The sequence below is a fragment of the Pseudorasbora parva genome, chromosome 12 (genome assembly GCF_024679245.1).
Source record: "Pseudorasbora parva isolate DD20220531a chromosome 12, ASM2467924v1, whole genome shotgun sequence".
Lineage (NCBI taxonomy): Eukaryota > Metazoa > Chordata > Actinopteri > Cypriniformes > Gobionidae > Pseudorasbora > Pseudorasbora parva.
Genome location: NC_090183.1, coordinates 14,824,819 through 14,850,238, shown reverse-complemented (window position 1 = coordinate 14,850,238; position 25,420 = coordinate 14,824,819). Strand labels below are relative to the sequence as shown.

The following is a 25,420-nucleotide window of genomic DNA, read 5'->3' as shown; positions in this document are numbered from 1 at the left end:
TGTTCTGAATGAGACTTCTTCAGCGCGATTTCATACCGATAGAATTGCCGTCTAATGTTGACGCCAAAGGTTTCCCACTGAAAGCAATTGGGTTCCCAGTTCGTCCATCGCGTGACGCCGAGGGGTCTACCTGTGGCGTCTTCAGTGTGACGCCGCGGGCCGCGCGCCGCGGATAGAGACGGTGATTGCTTTTGGGTCTTTTCTTCGCACAATTCAATCGTTTGGCCTCGGAATAGTTGGACTTTTTCAATAAAGTGTGCCTGTTGTCTGTTTCAGCCTGTGTTTTATATCATATAATACGCAAATGGGTAGGTTTAGGGCGGGGTGGGGTTTGACTACTGTTTCAAACGTGTATCATAGCGTAAATAAATGTAAATACAATTGTGCTGGCTGATTAAATTGAGAATCACACTCCAACATGTCATAATGGAAAAATTATAACCCAATAAATTCCATCATGACGATAGCATGCACATGCCCAACACGTCTGTTTATGACGTCCTAGGTTTCTCATTGAAATCAGTGGATTACCCAGTACGTCGAAAAATGGCGATTTAGGGGTACCCTGTGCGTCAACAGCTGACGTCAGGGTCCCTTGACCGTTCGGCAACATTTGACGAGTAGGGATGAGACTGTGTTGGACTTGTCACTGTATTGAACACTTATTAACCTTTTTTACTATTTTTTTTTTTTTTTTTTTTTACTTTTACAGTTACCAGATGCAATTTGTTCTCAAATGTATATAGATTATTTTCTACAACACTAAATGTGATATTTAAGAGTCAGTTAATGCAAAGCTTTATCCATATGATAGGGGAAACCACTTTGAGACTTGTTTACTGTGGATTATAATTTTCAGTTAATATCAGACATATACAAATCTATGGGACTGACAGGAAGAACGAAAGACTCAAACCCAAGACTCAAAAAAAAAAAAAAACTAATTTTTTCTGTTTCCGTTTTCTGACAGCATAGACTCTATGGGACTGACAGGAAGAACGAAAGACTCGAAACCGGCCATAAACCGAAATCTGTTATGCGACCCCCTTTGGTATGGTGGCCCAGTAGTGCAACCGTACGAAATTAAACCCCAACACAATGAAATCGCCACAACACAACGGAATAAAACCACAACACAACGAAATCGCCACAACACAATGAAATCGCCACAACACTACGGAATTAAACCACAACACAACGAAATCGCCACAACACAACAGAATTAAACCACAACACAACGAAATCGCCACAACACAACGGAGTTAAACCACAACACAACGAAATCGCCACAACACAATGAAATCGCCACAACACAACGTAATTAAACCACAACACAACAAAATTAAACCACAACACAACGAAATCGCCACAACACAATGAAATCGCCACAACACAACGTAATTAAACCACAACACAACGAAATTAAACCACAACACAACGAAATCGCCACAACAGAACGGAATTAAACCACAACACAACGCAACACAATACAATGAAATCGCCACAACACAACGGAATAAAACCACAACACAACGAAATCACCACAACACAACGGAATTAAACCACAACACAACACAACACAATACAATAAAATCGCCACAACACAACGGAATTAAACCACAACACAACGCAACACAATACAATGAAATCGCCACAACACAACGGAATAAAACCACAACACAACGAAATCGCCACAACACAATGAAATCGCCACAACACAACGGAATTAAACCACAACACAACGAAATCGCCACAACACAACGGAGTTAAACCACAACACAACGAAATCGCCACAACACAATGAAATCGCCACAACACAACGAAATCGCCACAACCCAACGGAATAAAACCACAACACAACGAAATCGCCACAACACAATGAAATCGCCACAACACAACGAAATCGCCACAACCCAACGGAATAAAACCACAACACAACGAAATCGCCACAACACAACGGAATAAAACCACAACACAACGAAATCGCCACAACACAATGAAATCGCCACAACACAACGGAATTAAACCACAACACAACGAAATCGCCACAACACAACGGAGTTAAACCACAACACAACGAAATCGCCACAACACAATGAAATCGCCACAACACAACGGAATTAAACCGCAACACAACGAAATTAAACCACAACACAACGAAATCGCCACAACAGAACGGAATTAAACCACAACACAATAAAATCGCCACAACACAACGGAATAAAAACACAACACAACGCAACACAATACAATGAAATCGCCACAAGACAACGAAATTAAACCACAATACAACGAAATCACCACAACACAATGGAATTAAACCACAACACAACGAAATTGGCACAACACAACGGAATTAAACCACAACACAACGAAATCGGCACAACACAACGGAATTAAACCACAATACAATGAAATCGCCACAACACAACGGAATTAAACCACAACACAAGGAAATCGGCACAACACAACGGAATTAAACCACAACACAACGAAATCGCCACAACACAATGAAATCGCCACAACACAGCGGAATTAAACCACAACACAAGGAAATCGGCACAACACAACGGAATTAAACCACAACACAACGAAATCGCCACAACACAATGAAATCGCCACAACACAACGGAATTAAACCACAACACAACAAAATCACCATAACACAAAGAAATCGGCACAACACAACGGAAGTAAACCACAACACAATAAAATCGCCACAACACAACGGAATTAAACCACAACACAACGCAACACAATACAATGAAATCGCCACAAGACAACGAAATTAAACCACAATACAACGAAATCGCCACAACACAACGGAATTAAACCACAACACAATGAAATTGGCACAACACAACGGAATTAAACCACAACACAACGAAATCGCCACAACACAACGGAATTAAACCACAATACAATGAAATCGCCACAACACAACGGAATTAAACCACAACACAAGGAAATCAGCACAACACAACGGAATTAAACCACAACACAACGAAATCGCCACAACACAATGAAATCGCCACAACACAACGGAATTAAACCACAACACAACAAAATCACCATAACACAAAGAAATCGGCACAACACAACGGAATAATACCACAACACAACAAAATCGCCACAACACAACGAAATCGTCACAACACAAATGAATTAAACCACAACACATTGAAATCGCTACAACACAATGAAATCGCCACAACACAACTGAATTAAACCAAAACACAACAAAATCGCCATAACACAACGAAATCGGCACAACACAAATGAATTAAACCACAACACAATGAAATCGCCACAACACAACGGAATTGAACCACAACACAACAAAATCGCCATAACACAACGGAATTAAACCACAACACAACAAAATCGCCATAACTCAACGAAATCGGCACAACACAACGGAATAAATCCACAACATAACGAAATCGGCACAACACAAAGGAATCAAAGCACAATACAATGAAATCGCTACAACACAATAAAATCGCCACAACACAATGGTATTAAACCACAACACAACGAAATCGCCACAACACAACGGAATTAAACCACAACACAACGGAATTAAACCACAACACAACGAAATTAAACCACAACACAACGAAATCGCCACAACACAACGGAATTAAACCACAACACAACAAAATCGCCACAACACAACGAAATCGCCACAACACAAATTAATTAAACCACAACACATTGAAATCGCTACAACACAATGAAATCGCCACAACACAATGAAATCGCCACAACACAACGGAATTAAACCACAACACAACGAAATCGCCACAACACAATAAAATCGCCACAACACAAAGGAATTAAACCACAACACAACGAAATTAAACCACAACACAACGGAATCGCCACAACACAATGAAATCGCCACAACACAACGGAATTAAACCACAACACAACAAAATCGCCACAACACAACAGAATTAAACCACAACACAACGAAATCGCCACAACACATGGAAATCGGCACAACAAAACGGAATTAAACCACAACACAACGAAATCGCCACAACACAACGAAATCGGCACAACACAACGGAATAATACCACAACAAAACAAAATCGGCACAACACAAATTAATTACACCACAACACAACAAAATCGCCATAACACAAAGAAATCGGCACAACACAACGGAATAATACCACAACACAATGAAATCGGCACAACACAAATGAATTAAACCACAACACAATGAAATCGCCAAAACACAATGAAATCGCCAAAACACAATGAAATCGCCACAACACAACGAAATTAAACTACAACATAACAAAATCGGCATAACACAACGAAATCGGCACAACACAAATGAATTAAACCACAACACAATGAAATCGCTACAACACAATAAAATCGCCACAACACAATGAAATCGCCACAACACAACGGAATTAAACCACAACACAATGAAATCGCCACAACACAACGGAATTAAACTACAACACAACGGAATTAAACCACAACACAACGAAATTAAACCACAACACAACGAAATCGCAACAACACAACGGAATTAAACCATAACACAACGAAATTAAACCACAATACAACGAAATCGCCACAACACAACGTAATTAAACCACAACACAACGAAATCGCCCCAACACAACAGAATTAAACCACAACACAACGAAATTGCAACAACACAACGGAATTAAACCACAACACAGCGAAATCGCAACAACACAACGGAATTAAACCACAACACAACGAAATCGGCACAACACAAGGAAATCGGCACAACACAACGGAATTCAATCACAACACAATGAAATCGCCACAACACAACGGAATTAAACCACAACACAAGGAAATCGCAACAACACAAGGAAATTGGCACAACACAACGGAATTAAACCACAACACAACGAAATCGCCACAACACAATGAAATCGCCACAACACAACGGAATTAAACCACAACACAACAAAATCGCCATAACACAAAGAAATCGGCACAACACAACGGAATTATACCACAACACAACGAAATCGCCACAACACAAATGAATTAAACCACAACACATTGAAATCGCTACAACACAATGAAATCGCCACAACACAACGGAATTAAACCACAACACAACAAAATCGCCATAACACAACGAAATCGGCACAACACAAATGAATTCAACCACAACACAATGAAATCGCCACAACACAACGGAATTGAACCACAACACAACAAAATCGCCATAACACAACGGAATTAAACCACAACACAACAAAATCGCCATAACTCAACGAAATCGGCACAACACAACGGAATAAAACCACAACATAACGAAATCGTTACAACACAAAGGAATCAAAGCACAATACAATGAAATCGCTACAACACAATAAAAACGCCACAACACAACGAAATCGCCACAACACAACGGAATTAAACCACAACACAACGAAATCGCCACAACACAACACAATTAAACCACAACACAACGAAATCGCCACAACACAACGGAATTAAACCACAACACAACGAAATCGCCATAACTCAACGAAATCGGCACAACACAACGGAATAAAACCACAACATAACGAAATCGGCACAACACAAAGGAATCAAAGCACAATACAATGAAATCGCTACAACACAATAAAAATGCCACAACACAATGGTATTAAACGACAACACAATGAAATCGCCACAACACAACGAAATTAAACTACAACACAACGGAATTAAACCACAACACAACGAAATTAAACCACAACACAACAAAATCGCCACAAAACAACGGAATTAAACTACGACACAGCGGAATTAAACTACAACACAATGGAATTAAACCACAACACAACGAAATTAAACCACAACACAACGGAATCGCCACAACACAACGGAATTAAACCATAACACAGCAAAATCGCCACAACACAACGGATTTAAACCACAACACAACAAAATCGCCACAACACAACGGAATTAAACCCCAACACAACGAAATCGCCACAACACAACGGAATTAAACCACAACACAACGGAATCACCACAACACAACAGGATTAAACCATAACACAACAAAATTAAACCACAACACAACGGAATCGCCACAACACAACAGGATTAAACCATAACACAACGAAATTAAACCACAACACATCGGAATTATACCACAACACAACGAAATCGCCACAACACAACGAAATTAAACCACAACACAACGAAATCGCCACAACACAATGGAATTAAACCACAACACAACGAAATCACCACAACACAACGGAATTAAACCACAACACAACGAAATCACCACAACACAACGGAATTAAACCACAACACAACGAAATCGCCACAACCCAACGAAATTAAACCATAACACAACGAAATTAAACCACAACACAACGAAAACGCCACAACACAACGGAATTAAACCACAACACAACGAAATCGCCACAACACAACGGAATTAAACCAAAACACAACAATATCGCCACAACACAGCGGAATTTAACCAAAACACAACGAAATTAAACCACAACACAACGAAATCGCCACAACACAACGAAATTAAACCATAACACAACGAAATTAAACCACAACACAACGGAATTAAACCACAACACAACGAAATCGCCACAACACAACAGGATTAAACCATAACACAACGAAAATTAAACCACAACACAACGGAATTAAACCACAACACAACGAAATCGCCACAACACAACGAAATTAAACCACAACACAATGAAATCGCCACAACACAACGGAATTAAACCCCAACACAACGAAATCGCCACAACACAACGGAATTAAACCACAACACAACGGAATCACCACAACACAACAGGATTAAACCATAACACAACAAAATTAAACCACAACACAACGGAATCGCCACAACACAACAGGATTAAACCATAACACAACGAAATTAAACCACAACACATCGGAATTATACCACAACACAACGAAATCGCCACAACACAACGAAATTAAACCACAACACAACGAAATCGCCACAACACAATGGAATTAAACCACAACACAACGAAATCACCACAACACAACGGAATTAAACCACAACACAACGAAATCACCACAACACAACGGAATTAAACCACAACACAACGAAATCGCCACAACACAACGAAATTAAACCATAACACAACGAAATTAAACCACAACACAACGAAAACGCCACAACACAACGGAATTAAACCACAACACAACGAAATCGCCACAACACAACGGAATTAAACCAAAACACAACAATATCGCCACAACACAATGGAATTTAACCAAAACACAACGAAATTAAACCACAACACAACGAAATCGCCACAACACAACGAAATTAAACCATAACACAACGAAATTAAACCACAACACAACGGAATTAAACCACAACACAACGAAATCGCCACAACACAACAGGATTAAACCATAACACAACGAAATTAAACCACAACACAACGGAATTAAACCACAACACAACGAAATCGCCACAACACAACGAAATTAAACCACAACACAATGAAATCGCCACAACACAACGGAATTAAACCACAACACAACGAAATCTCCACAACACAACGGAATTAAACCACAACACAACGAAATCGCCACATCACAACGAAATTAAACCATAACGCAACGAAATTAAACCACAACACAACGAAAACGCCACAACACAATGGAATTAAACCACAACACAACGAAATCGCCACAACACAACGAAATTAAACCATAACACAACGAAATTAAACCACAACACAACGAAAACGCCACAACACAACGAAATCGCCACAACACAACGGAATTAAACAAAAACACAACGAAATTAAACCACAACACAACGAAATCGCCACAACACAACAAAATAAAACCATAACACAACGAAATGAAACCACAACACAACGAAAACGCCACAACACAACAGAATTAAACCACAACACAACGAAATCGCCACAACACAACAGGATTAAACCATAACACAACGAAATTAAAGCACAACACAACGGAATTAAACCACAACACAACGAAATCGCCACAACACAACGAAATTAAACCACAACACAACGAAATCGCCACAACACAACGGAATTAAACCACAACACAACGAAATCACCACAACACAACGGAATTAAACCACAACACAACGAAATCGCCACAACACAACGAAATTAAACCACAACACAACGAAATTTAACCACAACACAACGAAATCGCCACAACACAACGAAATTAAACCATAACACAACGAAATTAAACCATAACACAACGAAATTAAACCACAACACAACGAAATCTCCACAACACAACGGAATTAAACCACAACACAACGGAATCACCACAACACAACAGGATTAAACCATAACACAACAAAATTAAACCACAACTCAACGGAATCGCCACAACACAACAGGATTAAACCACAACACAACGAAATTAAACCACAACACAACGGAATTAAACCACAACACAACGAAATCGCCACAACACAACGAAATTAAACCACAACACAATGAAATCGCCACAACACAACGGAATTAAACCACAACACAACGAAATCTCCACAACACAACGGAATTAAACCACAACACAACGAAATCGCCACATCACAACGAAATTAAACCATAACGCAACGAAATTAAACCACAACACAACGAAAACGCCACAACACAATGGAATTAAACCACAACACAACGAAATCGCCACAACACAACGAAATTAAACCATAACACAACGAAATTAAACCACAACACAACGAAAACGCCACAACACAACGAAATCGCCACAACACAACGGAATTAAAAAAAAACACAACGAAATTAAACCACAACACAACGAAATCGCCACAACACAACAAAATAAAACCATAACACAACGAAATGAAACCACAACACAACGAAAACGCCACAACACAACAGAATTAAACCACAACACAACGAAATCGCCACAACACAACAGGATTAAACCATAACACAACGAAATTAAAGCACAACACAACGGAATTAAACCACAACACAACGAAATCGCCACAACACAACGAAATTAAACCACAACACAACGAAATCGCCACAACACAACGGAATTAAACCACAACACAACGAAATCGCCACAACACAACGAAATTAAACCACAACACAACGAAATTTAACCACAACACAACGAAATCGCCACAACACAACGAAATTAAACCATAACACAACGAAATTAAACCATAACACAACGAAATTAAACCACAACACAACGAAATCGCCACAACACAACGGAATTAAACCACAACACAACGGAATCACCACAACACAACAGGATTAAACCATAACACAACAAAATTAAACCACAACTCAACGGAATCGCCACAACACAACAGGATTAAACCATAACACAACGAAATTAAACCACAACACATCGGAATTATACCACAACACAACGAAATCGCCACAACACAACGAAATTAAACCACAACACAACGAAATCGCCACAACACAATGGAATTAAACCACAACACAACGAAATCACCACAACACAACGGAATTAAACCACAACACAACGAAATCACCACAACACAACGGAATTAAACCACAACACAAAGAAATCGCCACAACACAACGGAATTAAACCAAAACACAACAATATCGCCACAACACAATGGAATTTAACCAAAACACAACGAAATTAAACCACAACACAACGAAATCACCACAACACAACGAAATTAAACCATAACACAACGAAATTAAACCACAACACAACGGAATTAAACCACAACACAACGAAATCGCCACAACACAACAGGATTAAACCATAACACAACGAAATTAAACCACAACACAACGGAATTAAACCACAACACAACGAAATCGCCACAACACAACGAAATTAAACCACAACACAATGAAATCGCCACAACACAACGGAATTAAACCACAACACAACGAAATCTCCACAACACAACGGAATTAAACCACAACAAAACGAAATCGCCACAACACAACGAAATTAAACCATAACGCAACGAAATTAAACCACAACACAACGAAAACGCCACAACACAATGGAATTAAACCACAACACAACGAAATCGCCACAACACAACGAAATTAAACCATAACACAACGAAATTAAACCACAACACAACGAAAACGCCACAACACAACGAAATCGCCACAACACAACGGAATTAAACAAAAACACAACGAAATTAAACCACAACACAACGAAATCGCCACAACACAACAAAATAAGACCATAACACAACGAAATGAAACCACAACACAACGAAAACGCCACAACACAACAGAATTAAACCACAACACAACGAAATCGCCACAACACAACAGGATTAAACCATAACACAACGAAATTAAAGCACAACACAACGGAATTAAACCACAACACAACGAAATCGCCACAACACAACGAAATTAAACCACAACACAACGAAATCGCCACAACACAACGGAATTAAACCACAACACAACGAAATCTCCACAACACAACGGAATTAAACCACAACAAAACGAAATCGCCACAACACAACGAAATTAAACCATAACGCAACGAAATTAAACCACAACACAACGAAAACGCCACAACACAATGGAATTAAACCACAACACAACGAAATCGCCACAACACAACGAAATTAAACCATAACACAACGAAATTAAACCACAACACAACGAAAACGCCACAACACAACGAAATCGCCACAACACAACGGAATTAAACAAAAACACAACGAAATTAAACCACAACACAACGAAATCGCCACAACACAACAAAATAAGACCATAACACAACGAAATGAAACCACAACACAACGAAAACGCCACAACACAACAGAATTAAACCACAACACAACGAAATCGCCACAACACAACAGGATTAAACCATAACACAACGAAATTAAAGCACAACACAACGGAATTAAACCACAACACAACGAAATCGCCACAACACAACGAAATTAAACCACAACACAACGAAATCGCCACAACACAACGGAATTAAACCACAACACAACGAAATCACCACAACACAACGGAATTAAACCACAACACAACGAAATCGCCACAACACAACGAAATTAAACCACAACACAACGAAATTTAACCACAACACAACGAAATCGCCACAACACAACGAAATTAAACCACAACACAACGAAATTTAACCACAACACAACGAAATCGCCACAACACAACGAAATTAAACCATAACACAACGAAATTAAACCATAACACAACGAAATTAAACCACAACACAACGAAATTAAACCATAACACAACGAAATTAAACCACAACACAACGAAAACGCCACAACACAACGGAATTAAACCACAACACAACGAAATTGCCACAACACAACGGAATTAAACCAAAACACAACGAAATTAAACCACAACACAACGAAATCGCCACAACACAACGAAATTAAACCATAACACAACGAAATTAAACCACAACACAACGAAAACGCCACAACACAACAGAATTAAACCACAACACAACGAAATTTAACCACAACACAACGAAATCGACACAACACAACGAAATTAAACCATAACACAACGAAATTAAACCATAACACAACGAAATTAAACCACAACACAACGAAATTAAACCATAACACAACGAAATTAAATCACAACACAACGAAAACGCCACAACACAACGGAATTAAACCACAACACAACGAAATCGCCACAACACAACGGAATTAAACCAAAACACAACGAAATTAAACCACAACACAACGAAATCGCCACAACACAACGAAATTAAACCATAACACAACGAAATTAAACCACAACACAACGAAAACGCCACAACACAACAGAATTAAACCACAACACAACGAAATCGCCACAACACAACGGAATTAAACCACAACACAACAAAATCGCCACAACACAATGGAAACAAGGCACAACACAACGAAATCGCCCGACAACGGGGTCTCTCGGAGTGCAATAAACTTAGTTTTCCTTGCCAATGATCTATATATTGGCCAGTCTTACAAAGATATAAACACTATGATCAGTTATAAGTGTGTAACCATTGTATATCGACATGAAATATCAATTCATACTCACCTGTATGCATTATAGCTGCATATTTATACTTGTCAATCAATCAATCAATCAACTTTATTTATATAGTGCTTTTACAATGACGATTGTTTCAAAGCAACTTCACAGGGTTAAACAGGACAATATTGCAACAAAATTTAATTTGGCTAGTTTAATTTGGATAGTTTATAGAATTAAATATGTCCAAATGAATACATTTTATTTGTAAATTTGTATAGTCTTGTGAACGTTTCTACTCGCGATCACAGTGCCTATGCCCAAGGGAACATCTGACAATTCAACCAAGTGGTTGAAACGTACAATTTTATGAATTAAAAGGACTTTTTTTTGGTTTAAATGTTCAAATTCCAGTGTTGTGCATTATTGAGTCAGTTATTTTAGAATACAACAAAGCTGTGGAATTTGAATATGTCTGTTTTTAAATGTTAAAAGTATATTTGATATTTCATGTCTGTATTTAATGGTTACACACTTAAAACTGATTGTAGTGTTTGTAAGACTGGCCAATCTATAGAGCAAGCAAGGTAAACTAACTTTATTGCACTCCAAGAGGCCCCTCGTGGCCGGGAGCATTTCTGTTGTGTTGTGGCTCGTTTCCGTTGTGTTTTGAATATTTTGTTGTGTTGTGGTGATTCCGTTGTGTTGTGGCTCGTTTCCGTTGTGTTTTGAATATTTTGTTGTGTTGTGGTGATTCCGTTGTGTTGTGGCTCGTTTCCGTTGTGTTGTGAATATTTTGTTGTGTTGTGGCTCGTTTCCGTTGAGTTGTGGCTTGTTTCCATTGTGTTGTGAATATTGAGCCTGATCTCACGAAAATGTGTATAAATAGTATGAGTTTGCTAGCCTAGAAATCTAGACGCACCCTAGCGGCAGCAAATTTAATCTGCCCGCGAGTGTCGTCTAGCAACTCTCAATACCCTTCTGAGCTGTATTCGCCTAACTCTAGCCGGGCCAATCACATCGTGTATAGAGTCGGTGGGCAGGGCCATAATGACGATGGCCGAGTTGCGCTTGTGTGCTTCTAGTAAACACAGAAACTGGCGAACGGCGGTCTTTCGAATCAGCTTTGACCGCGACTCTGGAAGACTTGGAGTTAAGCTTTTCTCTGAGAAAAGAACAAAGAGTCATTCTTAAAAAGGGAAGATGTGTTCAGAGTTTTGCCGACCGGATACGGCGAAAGTTTAATCTGTCAACAAGCTCTGTTTCACCTTCGTTGCTCTGGTTGGTTGTAGCACTATCCTATCGCGTGCAGAGGGAGTTTGAAAGACAACCGTTTATCCCGCCCCTCGGATTGAGCCCTGTCTATGGTGAGTTTCCAGACCAAACATCTTGATGTGGGTCTGGCTTGTCAGGCTATGAGTTTGCAATCTCGTGGAATGTATAAGCCAAAATGAGTTTTGGCGTACATATGGTATGCGGTTTTTCGTATGCATATGATACGCACTTTATGGCATATTATAGGTACGAACCCCCCACCACCCTAAACCTACCCAAGAGCGTGTCATATGCATGCCATAAATTGCGTATCATATGCACGCAAAAAACTGCATAGCATTTGCACGGCAAAACTCATTTTGGCGTATCCATTCCATGAAATTCCTGGTGTCTTGCTCAAAGCACACTTAATGAATATAATTTATTCGAACGATAAAATGTTCTTAAAACTGTGTGCTGTTTGTTTATGGGCAGGTTATAGAATCAGGCTCGTCGTTACATCTTTCAGTTACGAGTGAAACGCAGGACGGTGGTCTGAAGTTCAAAGTCCACCCGCAGAATGCTATTCCATCTCAGAGAACCAGCGCTGATACAGTGGAAATGGGATAACAGACCAGTGGATTACACTTGAATTACTTTTAAATGTTTATTTGTACTTCTAAAATGTTGAGTTTACATGTTGGCAATATTGTATACATGTCAAAACAGTAATATGCTGTATTGCTGTACTCATCAACAATCAAGATCATGTATAAGTGTGGTTGTGTGGACATTTTACAAAGGTTAAGAGGAAATTAAAGTTAATACTAAAGTTATTTAATAAAAGTTAACATCTAATTTTACTCATAAATAGTTTTTTTAAATGTTTTTTCACCAAAAAATATTCTACTCAATTTTATTTGTAAATGTAACAAATGCAGTTGCTCAAATTGTTTTAACTTACATTTACTTAGTTCATACGGTGTATGTAATTAATTTCACTGCTTTAAAATCCACAAAATTTGTTTAGTATAAAAATGTTTCACCAAACAAATTTAGTAAATCATAATGGAAAAAGTTTTTGAAGTGATATGCATATTATGCTGAGATACAATACAAAGTCACACGCTTCACCTTTAAAGAAGATATTAACTTGTATAAAACATATATATTTTTAGAATTATGTGTATAGATAATTACTGAAACTGCCTGTTAGAGGTAGGGTAGATATATGCAGACGTGGTAAGTTATTACTGACCTTTTGAGCATTGCAGTACATTTCAGTTTCCACCTGATGACAGCTAAATAAACAATAAATAAATGTACAGTTAGCTTAAAATATGAACAGGTTAGTTTGTCCATACTTGTGTGACAGACCACATTATTAAGTGATAACATAGCCACTGTTCGCACCCCTCCATTTCATTCACAGGAGACAATCCATAGATTGCGCATTCCCATTTGCTACACTGCCTTTCCAAATACATGTTTATTCCCTGTTGTTATTAGTTTGTCATGTTGAATGAATTGATAACATGACACAGCTTGTCCGTCTCCTGCATTGTGATGGGGAGTCAGTGGCAAAAACGACAAGCAAATGCAGTGAATAGAAGACATGTCATTCAGCCATTACAGTCATTTTCCTTTTGTGAGGAAAAAAAAAACACGAATAATGTAGAAAAACACTCTTTTGGGCCTTTACTTCAATTCAGACGTGCATTTCTCATATTCTTTTTATTTTTTTAATTATTATTATTTAAATGTTTTTTTTTTTTTTTTTTTTGACAGGTTATAGCTCCAGCCTCATTCAGGAGAAATTTAGGTGCAATTGTGCAGAGAATTTGTTAACAAGGTAGTAAATTATTGGTTTTATTTCAACAGCAGTAGGTTTACTGTCCTTAATTATAGGAAGCTGACACTGAAAAAAACGTACAGAGATGTAAGATAGCACGCAGTGAGACTTTGATGTATTCATCATGACGGTGGCTTTTCTCTTTGAATAAGTGTGTTTTACTGCAACATAAAAAGGATTTGAGCAGAACACTTATCACCTTTTACTGAAAGGAGACAGTCTGCTGTCAATAATCCAGAAACCACTTATGTCTGAAACTGCACCTATGGCATACACTTTACAGAGTAACAAAGCTCTCCTGTCAAGACGTAATACTTGTGTCCGACAGATCATCTCTTATTGACAGACGGGGGAATACAGACGGATTTTGTGTGTGCGTGTTTAAGAAACGGAGTCCAAAAAAAAGGAGGAGAGCTTAGTTCATTTGCATGGCTCGTTTAGCTGGTGCACCTAATCATGGATTTTCCACGGTGCAAGTGCAGTGTCTTTTTTCTCAAATGCCTGAGCTCCAGCAGGGCGAGTGCAGGAATCCTCTTAGTGGAAGCTCACCTTCTCTACACTCTCATGCTAGTGTGTGTGTGTGTGTGTGTGTGTGTGTGTGTGTGTGTGTGTGTGTGTGTGTGTGTGTGTGTGTGTGTGTGTGTGTGTGTGTGTGTGTGTGTGTGTGTGTGTGTGTGTGTGTGTGTGTGTGTGTGTGTGTGTGTGTGTGTGTGAGAGAGAGAGAGAGAGAGAGAGAGAGAGAGAGAGAGGGAGGGAGGGAGGGAGGGAGGGAGGGAGGGAGGGAGGGAGAGTATATGAATTATACAATGGATCTAAAAGGTATTTGAACACCTATAAAAGTACAAACTTTCTGGTTATTATGCTTAAAATGTAAGATTTACATACAGTAATTCAAATCATTTTAGGACCAGCTGGATAAATAAATATTACAAAAATGGCTAAGAAATCAGTCCAGAGAAAATCTCTATATTTCAATATATATCATCTAATGCAATTAAATACATTCTTTTTTTAATGTGGTTGTCATGATGATGTCAGTATGTGGGTGATAATAATTAGAATCATTATTAATTGCTGAGCACCAAAATAATTGATAATAACTGAGCAAAAAATCAGCATATTAGAATGATTTCTGGATTATTCTTTTTTTAAGTCATTTTTGATGATGCAATCTTATATTTGTAAATTAGTTTTATGAATTATTCTAAAAACCTGAACATTTTCTGTTCGCGTTAGTGTATAATTAGCTTTATATGAAACGACAGAATGTGTGTGTGTGTGGGGGGGGGGGCATGTTTTTATGACATATGAGGACACAAATGTGTATAATGGCATGGGTATGTATGACACAGGTTTTACAAGGAGAGGGTGAAATATGAGGACATTGGCCATGTCCCCACTTTTCAAAATGCTTATAAATCATACAGGATGAATTTTTTTGAAGAAACTAAAAATGCAGAATGTTTCCTGTGATGGTAGGGTAGGTTTAGGGGCAGGGGCAGTGTAAGAGGATAGAAAATACGATTTGTACGTGTGTGTGTGTGTGTGTGTGTGTGTGTGTGTGTGTGTGTGTGTGCGTGCGTGCGTGCGTGCGTGCGTGCGTGCGTGCGTGCGTGCGTGCGTGTGTGTGTGTGTGTGTGTGTGTGTGTGTATTTAGATCCACCTCTCCATGGAGACTGACCTTCCCCACTACACGGCAGCCTCCATTAATACAGGTTTAATTAAACTGAATCCGTCCGGGCAACTCCCGCTGCCTGCATTGCCCCGCAGGGGAGCAAACACAGTCAGCCCTCCATTACACAATAACAGGACACATCCACACACGCTCCATTTGTGCAATACAAACCGATTGTTGAAATTAGAAGATGGGAAAAGTTATGCTGGAGTCCAATTCATTTCCTAAACATTAACAGTACAGATCACGCCAAGCAGTGGCTCACGTGTGTGCCGGAGAAGTCGACTGAGAATCAAGCCAGGTCTGTAATGGAACGTGCCTTCAGTGGCCATATCTAATCAGCCATATCTAATCAACAAATTACAGTGATGTATGTGGTCTGCAAATTCTGTGACTAATAAAGTACAGTGTATTTAGCATGTTTAAAGTGTCCCCCCATGCGCCACCTCTGTCTCCTTGATTAATGTAAATGTAATTAGGCACCATGCTAATTAAGCCATAAATAATGACAAGGTGCACATTTATGCAAAGATAATGGCACACCTAAATTAAGTGATACGTAGACATATCTTCAACGTCTCCCCAACAATAGATCATTTGATTTGGTTACAATCTACATCCAGCAAAATGGCTGAAAATTGCAAGCTGAAACTTCATTGACTTGTTTATTCATCATCATATGCTGATGTCATTTCGTGCCTCTGAATCAGCTGCATCATCTTTTCTAAAATGAGAGTGTTAAATGATGCAAACAACAGCACTTTTACAGAGTGAATCTGCGGAAATTCACAAGGTGACGCCAATGTTTCTCGCACAAGAACAAATCTGAAATTGCCACCTCTGCTTTGTTTTACCCCATGAAAGCATAATAACCTAAACATCCCGACTATTGATTTAAACACGATGTGTCTGTTTGAGGTTAACAGCAGAGGAGCAAATCTACGCGCAGTTGCTGTACTGTAACACAGATAATAGCGTGATGAAAGCTGTTAGGTAAGTTTCAGTGGCCAGATTTCAACCTCAAACTTGACATATGTAATGTTGCCTGTCCTTGCCTGTGTTCTTAGCAGAGAAATATGCACAATAAATAGATTCCAGCTTGTTTAGTCAATCTAGCATCCACACTTGTCACCTCCGCTCTCCTGATATGTGAATACGTATGTTTCTCTGATTAATGACACCTGGACTGTAGCTGACGGTGCACATGTGGCAGTGACAAATGCAGGTATGCATTGCCATAGTGATGGCATAAACACAGCCTTTTAGCTGGAACTGCAGCCACAACACGTTTATCAACAGCATGAGAGGGGGGAAGAGGATCTGTAAATAGACTTCCATTCAACACGTTAGGACCACCCCAAAATACAAGAAAAATGTGAATCTATATTGAGTCTATTCTGAGCACAAGAATTCAATGGCTTGATCACACCGAATATACAGCCAAATGTGTTCTGCTATCGATGCATGTTACTCTGTTGTGGTATACTTAGCAGATACTTACATTTGAAAAAATGAAAAAATCAATTTTGTTTTCTACATTTTGTACATCATTTATTTTAGTCTTTGTTGTTTGACATAGAAGTTCCATAAAGAGAAGAGTAATTTCTCTTTGCACGCATTGATTTGCACGTCAGACTAGTGTAACGTTATACATAGAACAATGGAGTAACCATTAGCGCATTTGAATGACGTTTACTGATGTTTACTCACGCGACGATAGCCGACAGCATAGACATTTGAAGCAGTTTAACTCACCGGCTGCTTCCAAAGCAGGACCGAACCTTTATCGCTGGGACCGCTCCGTCAAAAACACACTTCTTTGGTATGATTTGGTGAAGTCCTGTGACAGCAGTGACCGTGGAGATCCACTTTGCGACGCGACTGAGGCGTTGTTGTGAAGCTTCCCGTCATTTCTGCATTCAAACCGGTTCAAATGCAGCGCTGCCTTCCCAGAATGCTGTGCTGAAGCGTTGAAGTTGCTTGATGTCACCCATAGGAATAAAGTGGAGCGTGGCACAGACTATAACGACATAAGTGTTCACGGACGAGTGGATCTGCAGCTGAGCGAGTGTTTATGGGCGTGCATTTCCTCTCTCGCTCTAGTCACGCACACCCTACCGGGAGAAGAGCCCGTACGGCCCATACAAGGACCTTCCACTCTATCGACGTCAAGCAGACCCATACTCGAAAAAAACTCTCTGAAACTTGTGAGAAACCGGAAGGAGTATTTTTGACACAGAAATACTCCATCAAACGTCCAACATTAGTTTTTGAAACTTTGTCTATGTTTAGGATGGGAATCCAAGTCTTTAACAGTGTAAAAAGCTCAGTATGCATGAAATAGCTTTTCACCCCCCCTTTAAACCTAAATAAGAACGCGATTGTCAGTTTATCTGTCAACTGGCAGGCAGTTTTGGTCGCTTTATTAAAAGTTGTTGCTTTGTGCAGTGTGTAAAAATAAACATAGTTTTACCCTCCTGCTGACTAGTGTCGTGCCCCCCCAAACCATTCACACACATAGATGATTCGACTATCCGTTGACCATAGAAAGATTTGACAATTCTGATTCGAATGTGTAAATCCTTAGTCAAGGACACCCTTAATATATATATCAAGGGCCCTGATCAAGGGCCCAGCCCGAGGATAGTGCCGCTGGTCAAGTTCAGGCTCGGACTCGAGCAGGGAATCTAAACTAAGCACAGTCAGGACAAAGGCCCACAGTGAATTTGAGGGAGGGAGGAGCAAGCCATGGTGGAGACTTGGTAGGTGGAACCAGGGGAGTGACAAAATGAAAGCTGATAGAGTTGGAGGCAGAGGCGGAGCTGATGAGGCTGAATTACAGTGGTCAGGGTGGAGGCAGGGTGCCGGAAGACTAAGGAGGAGCCGTACGTAAGACAGAGCCTGAGTCAAAGGAGTGGAGGGAAGAAGCGCAGCTGAAAGCCCTGGAAAATCCATGCTGTAGGTAGAGCGACTGATTAAGGCAAGGCTGGAAGGCCGAGGGAGCCCGGTAGAGCCATGAGGACGACAATCCCAGGTGGAGCCAAGAAAAGAAGGAGCCAAGGCAAGCTAGCCGCCCGAGGTGGAGTGACAGGCTCAGTGGCCCAAGGTGGAGATAGGGTATCCTCGTACCAAGAAGGAGCTGGAGACTGAAAGATTTAGCGTGAATCCAAGTTGCTGATATCATGATATTATTTTACCCTGACATGAAGGGTAAGGTTAAGGCTTGCCTTCATAACATCAGTGTTTGTCTGAGAATTTCCAGTTTTATCTGAATTAACCAATTACTTATTCATTTTCTATGTCTAAAAAGCCAAAATATTAATTATTTAAGACTTAATATGAGTGCAGAAAGGAAATTAAAGATTGTTACCTTAATAAAAAGTCTCTAGTTTCTGGATGATGTGTGGTTAAACCTGCATCCTTGAAGTATCCCATGACTATTAGGCATTAACCATGCAAGTGCATGAGGTGGAAACATAAAAAAAATAGTGCCCATTTTGAGCACTGAACCACACCACCACATTTGAAAATGGAAAAGTTGATCATGAAATTAGGTGTCCAAGAGAGAAACTTCATAGATCAAGGCTGCAAAAAAATGCCATGAAATGCCTCAAAATACAAATGCTGGAACCTGAAGTCTAATCTTCAACAGATAATGATTTTCTTTTGAATTGGAATTACTCATCTTGGATTTTATTCCTTTTCACCAAATTATACAAAAACGTGTGCGTCTTTAAACCTGCAATTAAAAAAAGAGACACCAATGTAAGCTCATTCGTATTTGCTGACAAAGCCTGCATGGACTGCTCACTAGTTAAAATCAGCCTGTGATCACAGTTGAAATGATGTTAATGTATGTTTTCAACAATGTACTTCTGTAAGAACGTTAAGAGGGCTGCTTCGTCTCTGTTCCAGGGGCAATTCAATAAATCCAAAGCTGTTATTCAATTAAATATTTACTACTGGAATTCAATTAAGTAATAATGATGGATTCAGAGGGACGCTGAAACATTTACACTGTTGTCCAGCGACATTTTCAATTTAATAACTGTCTTTATTTTGTTCCTCTATATATGCCACTCCACATATAATTTATTTGGTCGGAGTGGCAGCCTGGTGGTGATCAGCACACCAATCAGCTGTTGCAACTGCTCAACAATGAACCATTCCATATGAAAAGGTGAAATAAGTCATGTTAAATGGAAACTCGTAAGATCTTCAAGAAAGGGGCAGGGCAATGATTATCTTGAATCATTCTTCTTCCTCTTGTGGTCTAACATGTTAGCCAGCACTTTCATTCTTTTTAAAAGTATCTATCAGGCTGGATGTTGAAGTGATGGAGAGACTGCGGTGAGTATGACTGGACAGGAATGCCAATAGCCTCATTACTTGGCACGGCACATTGTAACTGGAAATTGCTTCTTTCAGGTTTTGTTTGCTCTGGCAATTACAATAAACTCTCTGCTTGACACGTTGTTTGCACAGATGTAGAGCATTAATAAACATGAGCGCTAATCTGAATTATTGAACCGCTCCCCATAATTCCGACAATGGATTTCCTGACTCCGATGGACGTAGGGATGAACGAAAGGGAGATGGGCTGACTCTCCGGGACCGAACTGAGGTACATGGCCTTATCACGTGAAATCCATTTATTGGATGTGCAAGCGTGGAACGCGCCCCCACCCCCTTCAGGTATTCCCCAAGTTTCAGAGCCTTCGCTGCACTCAACCCCTTCCACTATCGCACACATACACATTCCCAGACATACACACAAACACACACACACTCTACTACTTGCAAACTCACTCAAGAGAGTGACATTTTTTCTTCAGTTGCCTGTCAAAAGAGGAGAGTTAACAAGGTAAAGGTTACAGACCAGGAGAATTTAAGAGAGCAAGGATTTCACTTCCTGAGAACATTTTTATGAACACCCCAACATTTTCCTTGCTGCCAGAAGTGACAGTTCTGGAACTTGATGACTGATGTTGTGACCACAAGTGAAAAAAACTAAACAAAACACTGTTTCAGATTTTAATTTGATACTCTATTCATTCCAAACACTTCTCACATTTGATTTCACTGAAGTTTGACATTAACAAGTTTCTTAGATAATCGTGTGTCCTCATTCTGCCAATCTTTAAATTAAATTAACAAGGATTGGTGGATAGATTCCAAAGTATCAATGCTTGGTGATGTTATATAGGAGGACTGATCTTAAGTGTTTTAACTAGTGATTATATTATTTGTTTGCCATAAAAAAATAAATGTGTAACATAAACTTTGAATTAGAAAACAACAACTAGATAGTTCTCATTCAAATAGAGATGTGACAGAAATAGGAAAATCTTCTGGACAAAATAAAGACATTTGTTATGGTGGGGTTTATGTGAAAAATATGTAATCAAAGCTTTAATGATATGTTTATTTCAACTGTAAGGTGTAATAATGTGAAGATTCAATAACGTGTTTATTTAAATTGAAATAATGATGACTTTCAATAATTATAGTGACTATAATTGCTCTTTTTAATTAAAAAATAAATTTGATATAGCTACTGATATTGGCGAAACTGGCCTTGAGAGCACTTAAGGATGCAGTTAAGCAAAACTTATTAAAAATGTACTTCCTAGTTGGAGCCAATAGCTTCATAGGCAGCATTACGACATACAGCACGGTTGCGCTTTGGTCGACCCGAGTTCGAGTTCTGGCTCCCGATCTCGTCTCCCTCTCTCTTCCACTCCGCTTCTGGTCATTTATCTGTGCTGTCCTATCTCAATACAAAGGCAAACACACCAAAAATATGTGCCCAAAACATCTCAAGCCCAGCCTGGAAGATTAGAGATAGACCAGCAATCAACTTAAAGGATTAGTTCACTTCAATGAAAATGTCCTGATAATTTACTCACCCTCATCTCATCCAAGATGTTCATGTACTTTCTTCAGTCAAAAAGAAATTAAGTTTAAGAAAAACATTCCAGGGGATTTTCTTCCCATAATGTACTTCAATGGCAGGTTGAAGATCTGTGAAAGTCCCTGTGTGTGTGTGTGTGCGCAACACAGTCTCACCCCTACTCGTCAAATGTTGCCGAACGGTCAAGGGACCCTGACGTCAGCTGTTGACGCACAGGGTACCCCTAAATCGCCATTTTTCGACGTACTGGGTAATCCACTGATTTCAATGAGAAACCTAGGACGTCATAAACAGACGTGTTGGGCATGTGAATGTTATCGTCATGATGGAATTTATTGGGTTATAATTGTTCCATTATGACATGTTGGAGTGTGATTCTCAATTTAATCAGCCAGCACAATTGTATTTACATTTATTTACGCTATAATACACGTTTGAAACAGCAGTCAAACCCCACCCCGCCCTAAACCTACCCATTTGCGTATTATATGATATAAAACACAGACTGTAACAGACAACAGGCACACTTTATTGAAAAATGCCAACTATTCCGAGGCCAAACGATTGAATTGTGAGAAGAAAAGACCCAAAAGCAATCACCGCGTCTCTATCCGCGCCGCGCCCCGGCGTCACACTGAAGACGCCACAGGTAGACCCCTCGGCGTCACGCGATGGACGAACTGGGAACCCAATTGCTTTCAGTGGGAAACCTTTGGCGTCAACATTAGACGGCAATTCTATCGGTATGAAATCGCGCTGAAGAAGTCTCATTCAGAACACTTCGCGATGTTTGGCATCAGATCACGTGTGCCACATGTTGGTGAGTAGTCATACATATTATGTCCTAATATTTGATATAAAGTATTTTCTGCTTGTCGTTATCGATCATGTTCAGTCCCTGCATTGTATCTGTCAACATCTCCACTGAGGCTTTGCATTTCTTTGCTTTCTAAATAAACACACCTTGCTAATAGGGTAATTTAACACTGTCACGTGACGTGCTATAGACCTTTAAACAGTTGTTAATATTTAATAATAATTACTAGTGTAGTTCCAACGTGGCATTTGTAGTAGAAGCACAATAAAAATAAAAAAAAACAACACTTGCCATGCGTTTAACACGGTATTGGTAGTTTTAATGTGATATTTGTTGTAAATAAACAGTAGCCACAACAATTGGTAGTTTTAATGTGATATTTGTTGTAAATAAACAGTAGCCACAACAATTGGTAGTTTTAATGTGATATTTGTTGTAAATAAACAGTAGCCACAACAATTACCATGCTTTAAATGCATTTTAATGTAAAATCCAAATATTGTTATTTAAATAGTATACTTTATAATGCTATATAATATATATTATGACTTTTTTCTCTCTTTCTTTTTTTTTTTTTTTTACCTGAAAAGACCAAAAGGGCCTCTCGGACTCAGTCAACCCATTCTTGTTTGTGGAGATGTAACGGAGAAAACCGAAAGCTGCAACAGCAAATATTTGTAATGGTATGTATGTGTTGGTTTGAACCCTTTATCAAACATTTTATTAAGCATTTGTTGTTACTTATTCTTACAAATCCCATAGCTCAATCAGTAAGAACATATTCCCAAAGTCTTAATAATTCACAAGATTTAACAAGTTGTCAAATTCGTATGATTCTCGTACATATAGCTCTGGAAAAAAGACCACTTAACATGGATTTCTAAATGTTAAGTGGTCTCTTAATTTTTTTTTCCAGATTTGTATTTGTATATGAAGAGTTCAGATGCAAAAGCCTCAAAAAGCCACTTCGGTCACATGACATCAGATATTCAATTATTTTTTCTTAATCAGATCAGTTGCACTGTTTATAACGTCCCGTTTGCATGTAAATAATTTATGTGATCACAAAATCAAGTGAGTTATCTACATTTTCAAACAAATTCTTATGATCTAGCTTGCTATTACATACTTTTAATAATGGGAATGCACACATATCTGTGAACTTATTACATAAATGTATTTAACATTTAATTATGCATTGTTTTTTTACAGCAAGAAACAGTTATGTATGAACTCACAACTTGCATGCAATGTAATACAATTTCCTCTTTCTTTCTGTCTTGCAGGATTACTTGCAGATTACTTTTATGTATTTATTTTTGTTTAAAAGATCTCTACAATATCAAACTCAACAGCTCTTTTAAGAGTCAACCCTCACAAGAGCGTCTAGTGATTCTCAGCGAGTCTTGGCGTAATCAGCCCTTCACAGGTAAAGTTGAATATTATCAGTATATATACTAAAGTATATACAGTTTTTAGTATATATAGTCATCAAATGCTCACCTTATGGTAAATTAACTTTATCGTAACTGTCTTAATTTATATGTTTTAAAAACAATAGTATTTGCACAGAGTAAGTGAGACTTTCTTGTTTTACAGAAGAGAAGAAAGACCAGACCTTATATCGAAGCAAGCTAAGAAAATAAGTCATTTGTTTAGGGTGAGGAAGGAAGATGGACATCTTGTGCCCGAAGAAGACAGAAAAGCGCGCAAGTCCATTGGTATGTCTTGTATTGAAGCAATGCTGTAATATGTAGTACAACATTTGATGTTGATCTCTCAAAGGATTATTCATTTCAACAGTGATCATTCTTTCTACTATGATAAAATACGTACCATTATTCATGTCTAAATCTTTTAATAACTCCTAAAATAAGCAAA

At 38.8% G+C, this 25,420-nt stretch overlaps 1 long non-coding RNA gene across 1 annotated transcript; it reads left to right on the top strand.

Annotated features, from left to right (window-relative positions):
• The first annotated feature begins 23,350 nt into the window (after nt 1-23,350).
• On the top strand, nt 23,351-24,934 carry LOC137093517 (uncharacterized). The gene is made up of 3 exons (XR_010908474.1): nt 23,351-23,542; nt 24,130-24,222; nt 24,826-24,934. It is a non-coding gene; the product is annotated as an uncharacterized lncRNA (long non-coding RNA).
• Nucleotides 24,935-25,420: the final 486 nt, after the last annotated feature.